Source organism: Mixophyes fleayi, chromosome 9 (genome assembly GCF_038048845.1).
Source record: "Mixophyes fleayi isolate aMixFle1 chromosome 9, aMixFle1.hap1, whole genome shotgun sequence".
Lineage (NCBI taxonomy): Eukaryota > Metazoa > Chordata > Amphibia > Anura > Limnodynastidae > Mixophyes > Mixophyes fleayi.
Window position 1 is genome coordinate 98693609 of NC_134410.1, and position 22285 is coordinate 98715893.

Here is a 22285-nt window from a genome sequence, read left to right on the forward strand (position 1 = left end):
AAAAATTACACTTAGCACACAAAAAGTATTGAGCCAATTTTCTTACATAAAGAAAATGAACACATTCTGAACGTTTTACCCATCATACAGAACAGAGCCGGATTTAGACTTCACAGGGCCATAGGTAAGATATTGGTTTGTGCCCCCACCCCCTCCCTGAAACAATCCGTAGCACTATATTTTTTACCATAGCATATACTATAGTTAAGTAGAAGAGTAAGATATGTGCTGCCACATCAAGGGCGGATCTAGAATGATTTTCTACCCCGGGCGATTTAGGGGGGGAGGGGGGATTTAGGCCCCATCCTCTTTCTGCCTTTAAGGCTGCCGGCGGCTGCACAGTATGTGCAGGTCCACTCGGCAGTGACAATGTGCTGCCTGGCTGCTCTGATTGTGTTTAAAACACAATCAGAGCAGCCAGGCAGCACATTGTCACTGCTGAGCGGACCTGCACATAGTGTGCAGCCGCCGGCAGCTAGCCCCTGCTAGGGGGGGGGGGCGATTGCCCCGATTGCTCCCCCCTGGATCCGCCACTGTGCCACATCACGCTGCTCCTCCTGCATCACCATGCGGCCCCTCATTATTGTCCCTCTCATCACACTGTGCCCTCTTATCATTACACTGCATCACACTGTGGCCCCTCATTACTGTCCCTTTCATCACACTGTGCTCTCCTTTATCATTACACTGCATAACACTGTGGCCCCTCATTACTGTCCCTCTCATCACACTGTGCTCTCCTTTATCATTACACTGTATCACACTGTGGTCCCAGCAGTTAAAGAATAATGACCATGGACCCCATATTTTGTCAAAGGATCTAGCACAATTTTGAATTATACTGGTCATATGCTCCATATGATGAATATTAAGCGCAGTGGTCGAAGTGGAAGTTTAGAAGTGGCAGTATGAAAAATGTAATGGGAATGTAAACAAGTGAATGGAATGTTATTAATTTACAATGAAGGCAGTATGAGAAGTAGCATACTACCATACTACCATACCATACTACCATATACACCCCTCTTCCACCACTGCTTACCTTTCAATTCAAAGAAATTGTACTTTATCTTTAACTAAACTTAGGTATTAATCATAATTAATATGTCAAGAAACTGCAGTTCAGGGTTCGCAAGCCCAGTAATAAAAAAACAGCAGTCTCCTATCACTACCATGTCATAGACTGTCCGCCACTACAGTTACTGACTGCAGCCCTCTACCTAAAGAAGCATGAAAAAGTGCTGGAATGTAATAATCATGTTAATATGTCAGTCTTCTGCATGAATCCCATAGTGCAACATTTAAACAAGTCAGACCTCCTCATAATATAAATCCCACCAGATTTAGGATAGTTGGCAGACTGTGCTGCTCTACATAGTAACATAGTAACATAGTTGATGAGGTTGAAAAAAGACACCAGTCCATCAAGTTCAACCTATTTTGGATCTCCTGCGATCCTGCACTTATATTTGAAATTAATCCAGAGTAGGCAACCGCCCATCTGTTTCAATTTTGAAAATCCCCCCAGACTCAATATTGCAATCCAATTTTTACCCTATATCCACTACTATCCTTTATTTTAAATTAACGGTCGTACCCCTGGATACACCTTTCCGCTAAAAATTTGTCTAACCCTTTCTTAAACATATCTATTGAATCTGCCATCACAACCTTACCTGGCAATGAATTCCATATCTTGACTGCCCTTACTGTAAAGAACCCCTCTCCTACCTGTTCTCGTTACTTTCAGGGCTTGTGGCTGCTGGTGTCTTTAGATCAGTTTATAAGTATGCCTCCCTCCAACCAAAACATTAAATTAATAGAATACGCATTTAATAAATAGACCTATTTCCCTCCAACATTAATAGTGTTACCATTTAAAAAAAAAAAACTATTTCCCTCCCACAAACAGCCCCTCACACACACACATAATATGCATACACAGGCCCCTCACACACACACACACACATAATATGCATACACTGGCTCCTCTCACACACACACACATAATATGCATACACTGGCTCCTCTCACACACACATAATATGCATACACTGGCCCCTCTCACACACACATAATGTACATACACCATACTTGCCAACTCTCCCCGAAATTCGGGTCAGTCTGCCGGACTCCCGGGAGAGCTGGCATTTCTCCCGCATCCCGAAATGCCCTTGCTGAAATGACGCCATTCACCGGGAATCGCGCATTTTGGCCCCGCCCCTGCATTTTACTCAAGGGGCGGGGTCAAAATGCCTCGATTGAAGGCACACCACCCCCTCCAGCCCTCTAGACATGCCCCTCTCCCAGACATCGCCTATGATACACTGGCCCATCACACACACACATAATACACATACATTGGCCCCTCTCACAAACACATAATACACATACATTGGCCCCTCTCACACACACATAATGTGCATACATTGGCCCCTCTCACACACACATAATGTACATACATTGGCCCCTCTCACACACACATAATGTACATACATTGGCCCCTCTCCCACACACATAATGTACATACACTGGCCCCTCTCGCACACACACATAATGTACATATATTGGCCCCTCTCGCACACACACATAATGTACGTACATTGGTCTCTCTCACACACACATAATGTACATACACTGGCCCGTCTCACACACACATAATGTACATACACTGGCCCCTCTCACACACACATAATGTACATACACTGGCCCCTCTCACACACACATAATATACATACATAGGCACCTCTCACACACACATAATATTCATACACTGGCCCCTCACACACATATAATATTAATAAACTACCCCTTCTTTAACTTACCTTTTTCGATCCACGCGCGCTGTGCTGTCTTCATTCCCTTTACACATGGGACGGCACCTATCATGTGATGCACGTCCCATGTGACACAGAGCAGGCCACACACAGAGGAGAGAGGGAGGAGTGCTGTCACCTACCTATAATACTCCCCCCCCCCCACCGACTCGCGGGAGGGGCCGTAGGTTTTTTGTTTTTTTCCCCTTGTCCCCCCCATCTGCTTTGCCGCGACCCCCTGAGAACCGCTGGGCCCTAGGCACATGCCTAAGTTGCCTAGCGGTAAATCTGGCCCTGGTACAGAATATATATTCCTATATCACCCAGATTCACCACACATTTTTGGTGTTGTGCTAGTTTTCTAATCAGTGATTGAACTGAGAATTTAAAAGTGTAAGTATGGAAATTTTAAATGAGAGGTTGGGCTAGAGAGGTTGCCTAGACCAGAAGCTTTTGGGGATTTTCATAATGTAAAATTTTAGATGCATTTTTACAGTATACTGTATAATGTAAAACATATTAAATAATGCAAAGCTACTGCAATCCTGTGTTTTTTCAGCTATCACTTATATCCTCCTTGTGACCCTTCAACTCTCCCTTATCTGTTATCTGTCCACTCTGCCAATGTGCCCCTATCGTCATCCAAGGTAACCCCCTCTTTCTCTTCCTACATCCTTTCCTCTGTGCCCTTCCCCCTGCTCACCTCACTCTCTTACTTACCCCCTGCTTCTCTCCCTACGTCCCTACATTCCCTGCACCCATCTACCTATACCTGACCCTGCTCCTATATTTCCCTCTCACTAGTTAATTCAGGAAAATTTAATGTTTTAGATTTTCCCATATTTTTTCATAAGTAGCCAGTGCGAAGTTAGATGTGTGTGTTTGTGTGTGTGTGTGTGTGTGTGTGACGGGAATAGGTATGTTATTTTTCTTTTCTTTAGAGCTAAAATGACATAAGGATAAATATAGGACATAACACTAAGTATTGGGTCCTGACACCAGCTGAGACAGTCAAATGTTAAGCCACTTAAAAAGAAAAATAGCTATTTGCTTTTATTATATCACCTTACCTGTTATTGCATTTTCAATAGCACCCACTTTTTATAATTAGGCCTCACTCACTGCAACCAGTCCTATTCATTTAAATAAAATTAATAGTATTGACACTTAATAAATAGACCTATTTTCTACCAACAACACTCCCCCTTCCATTATTACATTCAGACAAACTCCTCTCTTGCCTAGTTACATTAAGAAAACCTCCTTTACCTCATTACATATAACAAACTGCACCCTCCCCTCCCTTATTAAATTAAGAAAATAAATCCCCCTTCCCTCACACTTTCTTTCCTTTAGCTGCACTGTGTAAGGAGAGGCAGACTCCAATCCGGTTCGGCTCGGTACTCGGATCTGTGAAGTTCGGATGGGCTTGGTTCTCGATTGTGTTTGCCACCTCTATGCTCCTTAACCAGCAGCTAGAAATGCTCACATGTTTTGGGCAATATGTAGCTACTGCAGAACATTTGCCCTGGTTGCTTTTTTGGAATAACAAATAGTTTTTCAATACATTTTCATCAAGGTATTACCCAAGGTTTTTTAATTTTGGTTCAAAAGAGAATAAAAATGACCAAAATATATTCATGGTCCCGTCTCCCACTCAATTGGACAGTCGCACGGGCAATTGGAACATAATTGGTTTAATTATTTTTACATCCAAAAGTTCTCTGTATTGTGGTGGCAACTATCACAAAGCACACAGGATTTTTACAATCTGCCTGGTTTAGCTCCACCCTTCACTTAAGTGAGGAGAATGTAGAGAAGGTTTTCACCAGGGACCCCCGCGTGGAGGTTTGGTATTCACGGCTTACACAGCGCAGTATGCAGTTCTTTGCATAGGTACCAGGTGAGACTGACAAGAGAAGAGTATGTTAACTGGGAATGGGAGACCAGAATAGGAAAACCAAGGTACATGGATTACTCGAAGTGTAACCAATACAGGATACCAAGATTAACTGAGAAGCATATAGTGCTAGATACCAGAATCTTCTGAATAGGAATGCACAGTGTTGGACTAAGGCATGAAGTGCCAACCAGGGGAATGCAATTATAAATAATGCATGAGCTGTCCAAAAGCCGAAGATGTGTGACCAACCACCAGAGGGGTGGAAGGAAAGTAAAATAACTACCCGAGTCACCTCACCTGAGTGATTCTTCTTTCCTTCTTGCACAGTGTCAGAAAGCAATCATCATCACTCATATGACTGGGGCAGTGGATCTTATTTCCTTCTGACGTATGGGACACAGGGTGCGTTGAAATGGAGTTAGGGCGGAGGCAAAAGCAAAATTTCTACAGCGAGGTTTCCATATCATGCTACCAGAGATGGCATGACGTAGCATCATTGGCTATCAGTCTAGCCAGTGTAAGACTGCTTTCCAACACCTTCCCATCCTATTCAAATATACCAGCAATTTTGCTTGCACTACTGCTAGGTGCATGTAGCTCGCCTTTCACAAGCAGAGTAGTGTGAGGCAGGACATACCTTCCAATTGTCCTTGCAGTGGGGACACCAGAAACAGGACAGTTGGCAGACTGTGCTGCTCTCTCCTACCTTTTTGTGGTTTCACTTCCTGCTGCTGTTTGTCTCTTTAGCTCATTTGCTACTTGTCTGGATTCTGGAATGTTTGAGCCCTGTATGGAAAAAGGGATAGGCAAATGAAATATGAAAAAACAAGCAATGAGTGAACACTCTAGGCATCTGTCCACAAAACCAGCCCTGATATTAAGGCAATACTACCTACGTTTTCTAAATAGGCCTGCCTACCAGCCTCAACAATAAATTAAAAGCATTTACATTTAATAAATAGCTCTATTTCCCCAGCCTGTCTGACATTAAATATTAAGTATTCACATCTAATAAATAAAACCACCCCCCAAGCAGCCCTGAATTTTAATAATTAGTATTCACTTTTAATAAATACCCCTCCTTCTTCCTAAAATCAGCCCAAAATTCAAACCACCCCAGCATTAAATAGTTCCATCACCACAAATAAAATTGATAGGTACTACAATTAACCTCCCCTATTAAATGAAATAGCCCCCACCATTACTCCACAAATGAATGAATATGTCAGACTGCCTAAGGACTTGCTCTCATGTTAAATTTATAGCCCATGCATTCCCAGGAATATTGCATAAAAGCCCCCTTTCCCTCCGCACTTATCTTCACTACCCACCCCTATGTCGGCTCTCTTAATCTAACACCCAACCACCACTGGCTTTCCCCTAAGTCTCCTTAATCCTCAGCCCTGGTTCTTCCAGTTGGTCTAGTATGACAGGAAGTGGGGCACTGATGTGATCTGTCCGCATGATGCTTCTGCGCATGCGCAAACCGTATTGTATTCTCCTGCATACCCTCCATGAGGAGCATTGTGAGTAACTCTGTATAATACCCTGGAGCAGTGTATACAACTAGAGACACCTATAACTGTACTACACAGCTGTATAGTACTTGTATCGTATAGGACTGCTGCAATACCTGGGTACAAGCAGCGCTGTCATTAACCCTGTACTATATGTGTTTAACCTGCACTATCTCTGTGTACCATCAATAAACCGATAACTTGGTTAAGTTCAACGCTGTATAGATTAACATCCATATCTAACACCATTACAGACTCTATAAGGTTCTGCCAATAATTTGGAGAAGTGAAAAAGATTGTTTGATGGCCATCAACAAACTTCAGCTTAGATGATTACAACATAGCATCTTCAAGATGGGTTATCATTGAGTTATCTATTGACTGATATAAAGTGTGAGTTCTACTGTTGTTTAAAGTGTTATGCCTTCAGCAGTTATGTATTTACATATGTATGTATTCTGTGTAAACTCCACCTAGTGGCCAGCCTGGTATTAACTTAAATTGAACTCTCAGAGCCTCTGTAGTTTAGTTTCTAATGCACCATGGGTAGCTACAGGAGGTCTCCATTTTAGATATTACATGCTAAGAAGCAAGAGGTGCAGTATATCTCTCCCCTTAGCACAGCATCAATGGTAAGATTGCTCCCTAGTTATGCACTTTTGCCATGTGTTTTCATATTTGCATTAGAATACATTTGTTCATGTTGTAAATGTATTTCCTCATTTCTGTATTACAGTTTTACCACTTGAAATATAACATTCTTAACTACTTGAATAAACAACATTGAAGTACGAGTGGTTATGCTGTCTGTCTGATTATATTCAGGCTAAAAAGAAGATTATAGTGAAGACAGGACAGTAAAACATTGGCTGTCAGCAAGTGGAACACATATATTCTGACTAACACACCTGCTACACTGCCAACTCAGTTATCTGCATATGACAACTCAGCAGTTTCTACATAGTCTGCAATGTAGTGGCCACTCAGCAATAGGAGTACCGCCATTTGACTTCACAGAAACCTACAAATTGTCACTTCAGCCATCCTGGTTCAGCAATAAAGCAGTTCCTGCATAGTCAAGCACCTCCTTAAAGGAGCCAACACTCTGACTTCTCAGAAACTGGCACTCAGTATACGCAGTTACCTGTATAATGCAATATAGTGATGTCTACACAGTCAAACACCTACCGCTTAGCATCATGTAACAGAATATGACATCTTCATACAAAACAAGGTCTCAAACCCATGGTTCCCCAAAATCCTCATCTGTCAGCAACGCAGCCATCATTGCCCGTGCAAAAGCTGTAGCCGCGAAAGTACGCGCCAACTTTGCAGAGCAAGAAATGCAATTGACAATAGAGAAATCACGTTTGGAGGCAGAGAAATCACATCAGGAGGCAGAAATGACAGTAGAGAAATTACGCTTAGAGGCAATTATGGGAAAGCTTGCTGCAGAAAGCCGCAGCTGCCATTGCTGAAGCAGACTTCTTAGAGACTGCAGGTCGTCCTGATATAAAAGGCACCATCAGTGTACTTGACACAGAGCTCAGATCCCAAGATCCATACTAGATCTCAAGACCATACTAGTGATTTAAAGGATTTATATTTAATAACTGATTCTCCACCAGATCAACGTAGCCTTGAGCTGTTATGGAACTTAAAATCTGACTCCTTCACCTTCCAAGTGAACAGTGAAGAAAAGCCCTTCACTCGCAGAGGTGTCTTGTCTGCTATAAACAGCTTGTATGACCCCTTAGGATTTGCAGCTCCTTTCACTATCCAAGGTAAAACCCTGCTCAGGGACATAACCTGCGAGTCATCTGACTGGGATGCCCCACTGCCTACACAGAAAAAGGATCAGTGGGAAGAGTGGAAGAACTCCCTATCTGCCTTCACTAACCTTTATATTACGCGTCCGTATACACCTGTGCCTTCTACAGAGGTACAGAATCAGAGACTGTGTATATTCTTTGATGCTTCAGTTAAAACAATAGCAGCTGTTACATATCTTAAAACTGTGGACATAAAAGGAGAATATCATATCGTTTGTTATGGGCAAAGCAAAGTTAGCACCACAACCAGATCACACCATACCCAGAACTTTGTGCTGCAGTACTAGCTGTTGAGTTAGCTGAACTCATCGCATCTGAGTTGTCTATTGAGCTTGCAGAAGCAGAATTCTACACAGACAGTAAAGTAGTGTTAGGCTACATTAACAATGAGACCAGATGATTTCATGTTTATGGCAGCAATCAAGTGCTACGGATTAGGAGATCTAACAATCCAAAACAGTGGCAATATGTATCTATTGTTCACAATGCTGCAGACCACGCTACAAGAGCTGTCACAGCCAATCTCCTTAAAGATACTTCATGGCTCACAGGACCTGAATTCTTTTACAAAGCAGATTGTTACAATCAAGAAAGCCACACATTTGAGTTAGTAGACACAGACTCAGATGTTGAAATCCGTACACAAGTGACTACAATCCGTACCACAATTACAGATTGTCAATTGGAGCCTCACAGATTTCAAAGGTTCTCAACTTGGAAATCACTTGTCAGAGCTTTTACTTGCCTAATCCACATAGCTCAGTCATTTAAAAACACCACACCTGTAAATGCAAATGGATGTAAGGGTTGGCATCACTGTCAGTGCAACCACATGTGAACAACAAACTGCAAATTTACAAGCAAGAGAATTCTACACAAGGTGAAACCACGAGGGACATCCCTCCCACACGCCCAGAGTTTGAGTCTGTAAACTACAACAAAGGCCGCACCTCCTGCACACAAAAGTGGTATGACACAAGCCGGCTGGAAACAGACAATCCTAGCAGGTATGACCACACACCACTTGCTCACAATGTTCATACACCAACAGCACATCCTAGAGCCAACCAGGACACACTAGACTTTGCCAAGTTTCTTGCACGATGAGAGCTAGTAACACAAGGACTATCAAAGTTTAACGATTGTCCCGAGAGCTTCAAAGCTTGGCAATCCTCCTTCCTAAAGGCAATCAGAGGCTTAGACCTTTCATATAGCGAAGAGATAAACCTCTTAATTAAATGGCTTGGAATTGAGACTGTTGAACATGCTAAAAGGATCAGAGCAATTAATATAAACTACTCAGAGTCTGGCCTTAAAATTATCTGGGATAGATTTGATGAATGTTATGGTTCACCAGATGCAATAGAAGGTGCACTATTCAAACAAATTGATGATTTCCCTAGATTACCTAACAAAGGCTACCAGAGACTTAGAGAACTGAGTGACTTATTAATGGAGCTTCAAGTAGCCAAATCTGAAGGAGACTTACCGTGACTTGCCTACCTTGATACAGCCAGAGGCATTAACCCCATAGTTCAAAAGCTACCTTGCAATCTGCAGGAACAGTGGGTCACCCATGGCTCCAAACACAACCAGCGGAATAGTGTGTCATTTTCCCCATTCTCTGTTTTCGTGGACTTAGTACACCAGCTAGCTAAGGTCAGGAACGCTCCTAGTTTTGCCTTTACCCTATCAGGTGCTACCCCAATGCTATCTAGCCCACGCAAAACGTCAGTTGCAGTTCACAAGACTAATGTGTATCTTCCAGATACCTTCCATAAATATATCAGTCAAGAGACTAAAGACAAGGATCCTAGCAAACAGTGTTCTCTACATCGGAGACCACATCCTCTCCTGAAATGCAGAACCTTCAGAGAGAAGTCCCTGGAGAACCGCAAAGCCTTCCTTCGAGAAAACGACATCTGCTACAAGTGCTGCTTTTCAACATCCCACTTCGCCAAAGACTGTAAGGTCAGTGTCAACTGCACAGAGTGCAACAGCACAGATCACAACACAGCTCTACACCCTGCCCCCCCCCGGACTTAATTACACAGTCACAGTGACACTGAGCATGGCGGGGAGCACAGTGGAGAGAGAAGGAACACTACTACAGTGACACCAGTGATTACTTCACAATGTACTGAAGTCTGCAAAGAATCCATAAGCGGCAGAGCTTGTTCCAAAATCTGTTTAGTAAGAGTCTACCCAAAAGGCCAGCCAGACAAAGCTGTCAAACTTTATGCAATCCTAGACGATCAAAGTAACAAGTCTCTAGCCAGATCAACCTTCTTTGAAATATTTAGTATTAAAGGCTCCAACACTCCTTACTCCTTAAAGACTTGTGCAGGGAGTTTTGAGACAACAGGGAGAGCTACTGGCTATCAAGTCGAGTCCATGAACAGAAAGACTTGTCTTCCCTTACCAACTATCACTGAGTGCAAACAGATCCCAGATAACAGGTAACAGGTCTCAAATTCCTACACCAGATGCAGCTATTCATCATGCACACTTGAAACGTATAGCACACCTGTTACAGAACTGGACCCTCAAGCCCAGATAACTCTACTCATAGGGAGAGATATCTTAGAGGTCCACAAAGTCAGAAGCCAGATCAACGGTCCATACAATGCAACTTATACTCAATGTCTACATCTAGGATGGGTCATAATAGGAGATGTATGTCTGGGAAATGTACACAGACCATCTTCTGTTAACAGCATGCTTACCCATACCTTGGAAAATTGACGTCCTTCTATTTTCCGACCATGTCACAATCGCTTTCTCATAAAAGAATTGCCACACTGTCCTGTCATAGACTCCTGAAGTAACAATCACGTCTGTGACAACTACCAAGATCATCTAGGGTGCACAGTCTTCCACAGAACACAGAAGGATCATCAGGTGGCAATGTCCATTGAGGATACACAATTCTTAGAAATAATGCAGAATGGACCAGTCAAAAATGAGGCAAACAGCTGGGTTGCACCTATACCCTTTAGAACCCACAGGCCTAGCTTACCTAACAACAGAGAACAAGTACTTAAACACTTCTCTTCACTTAAACGTAACTTGCACAGGGAACTAGAGATGAGAGATCACTTCTTCTCTTTCATGGACAAAATATTTGAGAATGGCCATGCTGAGATAGCGCCCATCCTCAAAGATACAGAGGAATGGTGGTATCTACCTATGTTTGGAGTATATCACCTCAAGAAACCAGGTCAGATCAGAGTCGTGTTTGATTCCAGTGCCAAGTTTGAAGGCATCTCCTTAAATTATGTTCTGTTGACAGGACCAGATCTTAACAACAAACTTCTTGGAGTACTTATGCGCTTCCGAAAGGACGCTATTACCTTCGCTGCTGATATTCAACAAATTTTCCTTTGTTTTCACGTAAGAGAAAAAGACAGAAATTTCTTAAGATTTCTTTGGTTCAGAGACAATGACCCTTCTAAAGACATTGCAGAGTACCGCATGAGGGTACACATTTTTGGTAACAGCCCTTCTCCTGCAGTTGCCATCTACGGACTCAGACATTCAGCTCATGACGGCGAGCAACAGTATGGTTCAGATGTTAGACAGCTCATAGAAAAGGACTTCTACGTGGATCATTGTTTAAAATCTTTACCAACAGATGAGACTGCGGTCAGCCTCCTCAAAAGAGATCAGGAAATGCTTCTCTGCTCAAATCTCTGACTTCACAAAATAGCTTCTAACAGCATAGGAGTGATCAAAACCTTTCCTTCTCAAGACCATACTAGTGATTTAAAGGATTTATATTTAATAACTGATTCTCCACCAGATCAACGTAGCCTTGAGCTGTTATGGAACTTAAAATCTGACTCCTTCACCTTCCAAGTGAACAGTGAAGAAAAGCCCTTCACTCGCAGAGGTGTCTTGTCTGCTATAAACAGCTTGTATGACCCCTTAGGATTTGCAGCTCCTTTCACTATCCAAGGTAAAACCCTGCTCAGGGACCTAACCTGCGAGTCATCTGACTGGGATGCCCCACTGCCTACACAGAAAAAGGATCAGTGGGAAGAGTGGAAGAACTCCCTATCTGCCTTCACTAACCTTTATATTACGCGTCCGTATACACCTGTGCCTTCTACAGAGGTACAGAATCAGAGACTGTGTGTATTCTCTGATGCTTCAGTTAAAACAATAGCAGCTGTTACATATCTTAAAACTGTGGACATAAAAGGACAATATCATATCGTTTGTTATGGGCAAAGCAAAGTTAGCACCACAACCAGATCACACCGTACCCAGAACTTTGTGCTGCAGTACTAGCTGTTGAGTTAGCTGAACTCATCTCATCTGAGTTGCCTATTGAGCTTGCAGAAGCAGAATTCTACACAGACAGTAAAGTAGTGTAAGGCTACATTAACAATGAGACCAGATGATTTCATGTTTATGGCAGCAATCAAGTGCTACGGATTAGGAGATCTAACAATCCAAAACAGTGGCAATATGTATCTATTGTTCACAATGCTGCAGACCACGCTACAAGAGCTGTCACAGCCAATCTCCTTAAAGATACTTCATGGCTCACAGGACCTGAATTCTTTTACAAAGCAGATTGTTACAATCAAGAAAGCCACACATTTGAGTTAGTAGACACAGACTCAGATGTTGAAATCCGTACACAAGTGACTACAATCCGTACCACAATTTCAGATTGTCAATTGGAGCCTCACAGATTTCAAAGGTTCTCAACTTGAAAATCACTTGTCAGAGCTTTTACTTGCCTAATCCACATAGCTCAGTCATTTAAAAACACCACACCTGTAAATGCAAATGGATGTAAGGGTTGGCATCACTGTCTAAATACTTACATAGTAACAGAGACACAACACACAACAAGAACCTCATTAACCGTGTTGTGCAATGTCAAGCTTATACTAGAGAGATTGACTGTATTACCAGTGGAAAACCTATTCTTAGAGACATCGTCCTGAAGAAGCTAGACCCATTTCTCGACAAGCATAATTTGCTGAGAGTAGTAGGTCGTCTTGAAAAAGCGAACTTAGAATCCAATGAGAAACATCCATTAATCATTCCTGAAAGTCACCACGTTACTTCTTTAATTGTGCAACACTATCACATTGAAGTCAAATATCAGGGACCATTATTTACCGAAGGGGCTCTACGATCAGCTGGGTTTTGGATTATTGGAGCAAATTGACGTGTAAGTAATATAATCTTCAAATGTATTACTTGTCGCATACTTCGTGGTACTTCTCAAACTCAGAAAATGGTCAAACTTCCAGCAGAAAGGCTTAGTACAGAACATCCCTTTTCTAACGTTGGTCTTGATGTATTTGGTCCCTGGACTGTCATCACCCGACATACAAGAGGGGCAAATGCAAGCAGTAAGCTTTGGGCAGTTGTATTCACCTGTATGGCTACCAGAGCTGTTCATATTGAAGTCATAGAATCAATGGACACTTAAAATCTGGTGATGTTGTGCTCGCCAGAGATTGTCAATCACAGCGCAATGAGTGGCCTTTAAGTCTTGTCACTAAAACATTCCCAAGCAAAGATGGGAATGTCCGTAAGGTCGAGGTCAAGATTTGCAAGCACGGAGACACTAAGTTATTTATTAGACCAGTATCTGAGCTGATCTTGTTGTTACCTTCGGATGACTTAAGTGGTGATACCAGGCGGGTATTGTTATGCATTCAGCAGTTATATATTTACATATGTATGTATTCTGTGTAAACTCCACCTAGTGGCCAGCCTGGTACTAACTTAAATTGAACTCTCAGAGCCTCTGTAGTTTAGTTTCCAATGCACCATTGGTAGCTACAGGAGGTCTCCATTTTAGATATTACATGCTAAGAAGCAAGAGGTGCAGTATATCTCTCCCCTTAGCACAGCATCATTTTTGCATTACAATACATTTGTTCATGTTGTAAATGTATTTCCTCATTTCTGTATTACAGTTTTACCAGTTGAATTATAACACTCTTAACTACTTGAATAAACAACATTGAAGTAGGAATGGTTATGCTGCCTGTCCGATTATATTCAGGCTAAAGAGAAGATTATAGTGAAGACAGAACACAAAGCAAATGCTCTCTTTTTTGAGGAAGTCCCAGTCATGCACATTTAACACTTTATATATAAAGGTGTGTGGTGGAGAAGCATTTGATTCAACTCTATGTGGTTTTACCAAAACAAAGATAACAGACAATGATTCTCTTACAAATAAGTATATAAAGCATTCTTCTGGGAAAGGTTCAGAGTTCTTACTCTTCATTCTCCCAAAAAATCCTACAAATACACATTGCTTCTCTTTTATGGGTTCCTGCTTCAATTACTCAGTTACTGTCACATAATGGATTGATCATTCTGGTGCAGGTTGGATAAATTATACACATAGAACGGTACTTAATGACACAAAAACACAGCCTTGATGCACCACAACATACTAAATAAATTTACATGAAATATATATATATATATATATATATATATATATATATATATATATATATATATATAGTCCAAATATAGGGTCTTAGGGCTTGATTCATTAAGGATCTTAACTTAAGAAACTTCTTATTTAAGTCTCCTGGACAAAACCATGTTACAATGCAAGGGGTGCTAATTAGTATTCTGTTTTGCACATAAGTTAAATACTGACTGTGTGTTCATGTAGCACACAAATACTTGATAGCTTATTTGTACACTGACATTTAAAGTTGATATTTGAAAGTAGAGCGTGATGTTGCAATGTTTCGTATATTGTCAGTATCTCCTTTCTCAAACCACATGATCTCAGTACATGCCCCTATAAATACCATGAAGACACACCTACATAGATGAATGTCAGGCACCTAAGTAACCTAACACATCTGATTCATTGGTAAACAGCATTTCAAATCTAAACTTCACACATGTTTATGCTGTCAAAGTCAGCAAATTGGATAAAGTAATTTCAATTAATATCGAGCAAACTACGACGTGGAAGGGTGTATCCAGCCACAACACGTGGCAATAACAGTTTTTACACTTTTATACACATTCACACAAACATACACATTGTAAATAGTACATATTAATTGTAGTTGCAACACATAGTTATTTATGTCAAAATATAGCAGTATTTATGTGTAATATTATAAGTTATATGCATATTAGTGAAACTCAAGGTTCAGGTTGCAGGAACTGTGTCATGTTTAGTATCATTTTAATCCCCTATTCATCAGCAGCTGTCCGGTTCATTCGCCAAAGTGATCACACATTGCATACTCTAGTTATTGATGTTAAGGAATAAATGTTTAAAGTGATACCAACTGTAAAATGCTAATAAACTAGTTGAAACTGGATTCTTGGCGGGAAAGTCGGAGCACATCCCCTGGAGAGATGACCCCCACCTTTGGATATTTTGGTTTGAACTGGCCTATGACCTGTAGTACACTGGACCTTCCTGAAGCCTGGACCAATAGAAGCAAGCCACACCATCTGCATTGTTTTACTGTATTTCTGACTGCATATAAGCAGGGGCTCTGGAGCTAGTGACCAGTCTTCCTTGACCACAGCCATCAGACCTGAATGACTGTTCACTGTATCCAGGGCACCTGTGATAAGTAACGGCTGTACTTATTTTTATTTCGCTTGGTTTATTCTGCAACTTTTGGATAATAAATTACTTTGTGCTTTGGAAACACAAGTCGAGATTCGACAATCTTTATTGGATAGCGACAAAACGTGCATAACAATGCCCAAACCTATTTGCACTAATTTAAAACCCAATGAGTAATAACTTCACAAATTAGCCCTTTCATTGAAAACATACAAGTCACTAGAAAATGTACTTGACCAATGAAGTTTGTAGCATTGCCTAGCAACCTAGGTAAATGCATGTAATCCCTCATTTATCGGACAGGAAATGATTACCCATAAGGTTCACATTGACATTGAAGCTTACTTTACCCAGCCTGAGAGTTATCGCAATCAAAGAAATCAGTGATCATATACAGTCTCAGTTGTTGCGTGATTGCTTTTACTAGCTTATTAGTTACAGTGTTCTTTTAATTTTCCGATGTTTACAATTGTATCCCATTGATATACAATGCATCTGAGTGCTGGAAAATATTCTAGATAAAGCCTCATGCTGCTGTGATCCAAGAAGAAAACAGTGAAGTCCATGATGGGCTTGAAGAAGAAGAATGAAGGAGACCAAGACACATTAAAAGAATGGGCAGTGTTCAGAAGCAGAGACAGAAATAGGAGAAACTGACTTTGCAGCTATAGATTTAGATCAGAATTTATGGAGATGAATTCCAACATTCAGGAAAAGAGAGAGATTGAAAAGGAGAAGATAGATCTCACCAGCAGCATGGAAGGACAATCTGGCAAGAAAATTTAAAACTAGAGGAAGGTTCAGTACTTAAGTTAACAAGCAGGATATCCATTGCCAGGACCGCAGTCGCATCCCGCAGAGCCATAACGAGGATGGCGCGGGCGGTGCAAGGCCTTGTGGGGGCGCAACACCTGCCCATCCTTTATATATCACCAGTGAAATGGCAAAGTATTCCTGCCACTACTTTGCTCATTGAAGACAGCCAGCGTCAGGATGCCGGCTTCCTGCTCTTGAGGCATCCTGACGTAAAAAATAATGACTTCAGGGCGCTGTCAAAACACAGGCTTCGAGGAGCCGGCAGAGAAGGAAGAAGAGGATAGAAGAAGAGATGCTCAGGTGAGTAAAATACTGCAGTGCTGGACAGGAGCGAGGGCTGGAGAGGACAGGAGCAAGGGCTGTAGAGGAAGGTGTGTGGAGTGAATGGGGGGGTCTGGAAAGAAGGAGTGAGGAGTCAGGAGAGAAGGAGTGAGGGTTCTAATGAAAAGGGTGTCTGGTGTGAATGGGGGGGTCTGGTGAGGAGGGTGTCCAGAAAGAAGAAGCGAGGGGTCTGGTAAGAAGGAGTGAGGGGTCTGGTGGGGGGGGGTGTGGAGAGAAGAAGTGAGGGGTCTGGTAGGGGCGGGGGGTCTGGAGAGAAGGAGTGAGGGATCTGGTGGGGGCGGGGGGTCTGAAGAGAAGGAGTGAGGGATCTGGTGGGGGGGGTCTGGAGAGAAGGAGTGAGGAAGGTGTCTGGGGAGAAGGAGTGAGGGTCTGGAGAGGAGGGTGTCTGGAGTGAATGGGGGGTAATCTGGAGAGAAGAGAATATATTAATTATATAATAATAATTATTACGAAATACGAATACTTCGCGATAATGTTTTGCCTCGATTTCGATTCCGAATGGGCGGCAGAGTACCGAGCCTGCTCGGCTCAGTACTCGGATAGGCGAAATTCGGATGGATTCGGATCTCGGGGAACCGAGCCCGCCCATCTCTACTTTAAATGCTATTAATTAGATTCTGGAGCTGATTGGTTGGAAGGAGGTCTGTTTTTAAACAGAAAAAGCTACTGAGACCTAGGGCTAGATTTACTATCAGGCGTGATGCATGGTGGCTTGAAGCGTGCATTGCAAACAGCCGGATTTACTAATGGGCGCATTTCAGCTTCAATTTGAAGCCGCCGGTGATGTAACGGCGGGATGTAATGCTCAAAGCCGCCGGCGGCTTTGAATAGAACATGGCGCTTTTGCTTTAAATGACGGCGCTTTTGTGTAAAGGCGGTTTTTTGAAAATTACACCTGTCTCCTAGCCTGTTACTATTGGCTATTTTCAAACTCAGGAGATTTGACATCACAAGCCCTATATAAACCACTGGCCTGACACTTTTTTCTCTGATAGGGTTTAGAGGAGTTTTGTGAGAGGAGTTTGGAGGATAGTGGTTTGCTGAGAGTTGGTGAGAGTTGGAGTTTGGTGGATTGGTGGAGCGATATCTGATTGAAGTGTGAGTAGTCCTGTGGTTTTTCCTGTTTTGTACATTTATTTTCTCTTTTATTTTCTGTCTTGTATTTTTTGTATTTGACTTGTCCTTTGTCTGTGTTACTTTTGTGTGCCTGTCTGGAGAGTGTGTCTGTATTTAGTGTAGTTTGACCTTTGTGTTTGTAAGTCTTTCTGTGTTTTCTGTGGTTGGCATTTTTTTTTCATTATGTCCAGAGATAGGAGGGGAGAACAGGCTGAGGAGAGGGAGATGGAGGTTGAGCGGGCAGAGGAGGGAGAGGGATAGGTTGAGGACTCAGGAGAGGGCAGGAAGACGAAGACAGGGAGAAATGTCCGATTCTCCCACGATGAAAATTGTGTGCTGGTGCACCACATAGTTCCCTGCTATGAGCTCATCCTAGGGAACCTGGCAGCTCGGACTCCTCTAAGGCGGCGTCACCAACTGTGGGGGAGAGTGTGCGATGCTGTGAACGCGGTGGGCCCACTAAAGAGGACAGTGGCGCACTGCCGCAAGCGCTTCTCTGATATCAAGAGGAGGCTCAAAGAGAAGATGGGCCAGGAAAGGAGGTCCACAAGACGCACGGGTGGTGGCCCCCCTCTTCGCATTGAATACACCAGCTATGAGGAGGAGCTGCGGCAGATAATGCCCCGTGAAATTGTGGAGGGAATTAATGTGCAAGACACAGATTCACCCTCGTTTGGCCAAGGAGTTGGTGAGTTATTTGTCCTTTTTACAATTACAATATTAAAAGTGTTTTGTTTTTTCTTAAAGTGCCTTTTTTATTTGCAACATGTTTTATTTTTAAAAAATGTGTGTTTTTTCTTAAAAGTGCCTTTATTATTTGCAAAATGCTTTTTGCTGCAAATACATTGTATGCTTTGTCTAATACATGCAGATTCGCCTGGACGCCAGTTTACTCCCAGTCCAAGGTCTACACCTCCACCGTCAGCAAGACGGTGGTCTCTGTTTGGAGAAGAAAGATGTTTTTCTGTCCAAATGTTGGTGTCCATGTTATATTTAGTCATTTATATATGCTTTCCAATGAAAATATAGGGCTAGATTTACTAAACTGAGGGTTTGGAAAACTTGAGATGTTGCCTATAGCAACCTATCAGATATTTTGTTTTTTTTTTTACAACCATTCTGTAAAATGTCAGCTAAAATCTGATTGTTTGCTATAGGCAACATCTCCACATTTTCAAACACGCAGTTTAGTCTATATCCCCCATCATGTACTACACAGAGGGAGACCTAAAATAGTATTCCTTACCCCCAAGGCACGGTCTTGCAGCATTTTCATACAAACACTCTCAATGTTAGCATAATTTTTTTTTACCCTTTTTTAACCCATCACTGTAACGCATAGGCAAAATGTGATTTTAATCCTTAAACATATGAGTAGCATCCTTCATCACGTCGCAGAGGACAACTAATCCTGAAGGTAGACATTGGTAACAAATCTTTAGTTGTTTAATGCTTTTTTTTTTTGGGTACATTGACCAGAATGCAATTTACAAACATGTTAGTTCCGATATACTTACCTTTCTTATTTCACCACAGGAACCTCAGCATCTCTGCAAGGCCAGCGCCCGTCTGCGCAGATGTCACCTACTGATGACCCACAAGGAGACACAGTCATCACTTTACAGATGGTTGATGTCCCTGTGTCTATGCGCCAGGAACAAGCACCTGCCCTGCGGAACAGGCATTTGAACAACCACCTGCAGCTCCTCAGATGGATACAGGCCGAGAAATGGCCCAATCCATTGCTAATTTCCAGCAACAGCAGAGTCAGTTTATGGACAGCCAAACTCGGCACATGTCCCAAATCGCGGCCCACTTGAGGCGAATACACCACTCCAGTAGCCAAATCCCTGCTGCAATAGACCGGCTGGCAAGCGCTTTGGAGCAAACAAGCGTGCAGCTGACCCAAATGTCTGGGTCTGTGGACGCCATGCATTCCTCCGTTTGCGAGGGGAATGCCAATGTTATCCGGCTGGCAGGCCAACTCCAGCAGGAACTGATTGCCCGCTTGCTGGCACCTTTTTCATCGGCCTCCACCAGTACTGCTAGTACGCCGAGCAGATCGGCACATAGCACTCCTCCAAGGAGAGGTGCTCGCACCAGGGGTGGGCGCGGGAGGGTAGAGAGTGGGGCTAAGCACAGTGATATGCCAGCGAAAAGACGGCGCTAGGGCAAAAAATGTATTATTGTGGAATGTTTTGTGTAAGCGTTATACTTTTTCTTTTATTATGTTGTAATGCAATAAATGCGGTTATATTTCATTCATATCATTCTTTCTTTTCTTCACATTAAACAAGAGTATACTGTTTTCTTTAAAACGATGCACTAATTTCACGTACACATTGACCTCTAACTGTCACTTTCCAGGGATTTTAACAATTACAACATTCAGAGTACACACTATCCTCTGTTTAAAGGGTCCAATTTTAATAAAACATTCCATAAATAAAACCATTGCACTGACATAAAATCAAAAACCAATATATGTTTTTTATTGTATGCACTTACATTTAAAGTAGTTTGTAATGACACGGTCTCAAATCTGCCTCCCCCTGTGTGCTCTGCACATCACCAAATGGGACACGGGCCCCTACTTGTTCACTGTGTACTGCAATAATCGGTGGGGTAAGTTGATGTCAAGCTAGATTATGTATCAGACAGCAAGGCAGGATAATATCAGACACCTTAATAGGTGCATACATAAGCACCCCACCAAATATATCTAGGAACCTGGTTTACATGAGTACAAACATTGGTACTACGTCCACATCAGGCAAAGATTCCAGATTCATACGCACTTTAAATGCACGTGGAGTGGCCGCTAAACCTTTACATCAGTAAATAGGATGCAATAATACAGGATGGGAAAAAAAAACTAAATCCTCAAATTACATGCCAGTTTGCCCATTTCCCATATACAATCCTAAAGGAGGAAACTTTGCACAAAATGGCTCTTTATCTTATGTTAAAAATGGCTAAATAGTTCAAACAGCACACTGTTTGAACAATCTCGCTGCTCACAAGCATCGCTTTCATTTTGGTCTATTGAATGGCGGTTTTTCCGGCGGCTTTATAAACCCCCTAATAGTAAATCCGGCTGTTTGTGTGTAGAACATTGTTGAAACCGTCATGGCGCTTTATACAGAGGCGGGTTTGGAAACATCATTTCTGGCCGTTTGGACGGCGGGTTTAGCCTTAGTAAATCCGGCGATGGCTAAACCGCCGCCAAACCCGCCGAAAGTCGGCGGCTTTACAAACACGCCTGATAGTAAATCTAGCCCCTAGATTCTTCATTCACTGCTCAACTTTCCAAGAAGTGAGTAATAACAATCTATTTTCCAAACAGGCCCCCAATATTCCAGGATCCATTTAAGCAGCAACAGGGCATAAGTCACCAGTAGGCAAAAGACACCGGCGATGTTTAACCGCTGAGAAGCAGTATCTACTCCCATAAAGGTACATGGGGTGGGCACCAAATTCTGTTTCGCCGAGGGCACTAAAATGTCTAATTATGGCACTGGCGTCCCAGCAGACTTACCTCCGCCGAGCAGGGATGTTCACCGATGAGCGCCGTGTCCATTCAATGAACCTACAGTCAGGTGTCTGTTCTTTATGTCAAAACCCTGACTGGGAGAACACGTGGCTCATTTTGCTCCAGCTGTATTTTCCTCGCTGCTCCAGTGATTCCTCAGTTGCTGTTCAGTGCTACTCCTCCTCGAACATCACTTTCTTGTGTTCAGCTCACTATTCCAGTGATTCCTCAGTTGCTGTTCAGTGCTACTCATCCACAACTATCCTTTTTTTCAACTCCAGTTCGCTGCTCTACGGTATCTCCCTGCATAGTTCTCTTCAATCCTATATTATTCATTTGGTTCTTGTCCAGCATTCTCCCAGAAGGCTGTGACCTGCGGGGTAGTGGCTGCAAAGTCCATACCTTCTTAGCAGGGTTTTCTGGTGAAGATAACCTATCCCATTAGACTCTGTGCCTCTAGGTAGAGCAGTGTCAAGCTAGACAGGTCTGGGGATCCTATACTTCTGCCTAGAACCGTGCCACAGGAGCACAACATGGTAAAATGATCTGCGAGGATCCTGAACAATGATGACACCCAGGAAGCACAGCTCTGTTTCAGAGCTAAATTATGGGAGAGTGTTGGCTTAAACTGGTGTATGGGGATATGATATTATAATTACAGCTTGACATCTGAACTTAGATACATTATTTCAAATATTTCCACATTGAACACAATATGTTATTATCTCCCATATTACCATTTTGTCCAAGCCAATTTGCAGTGGGTTACTGTTCTGTTTGTGTTACTTTGATTTATATCATCTGCAGAAGACACCTT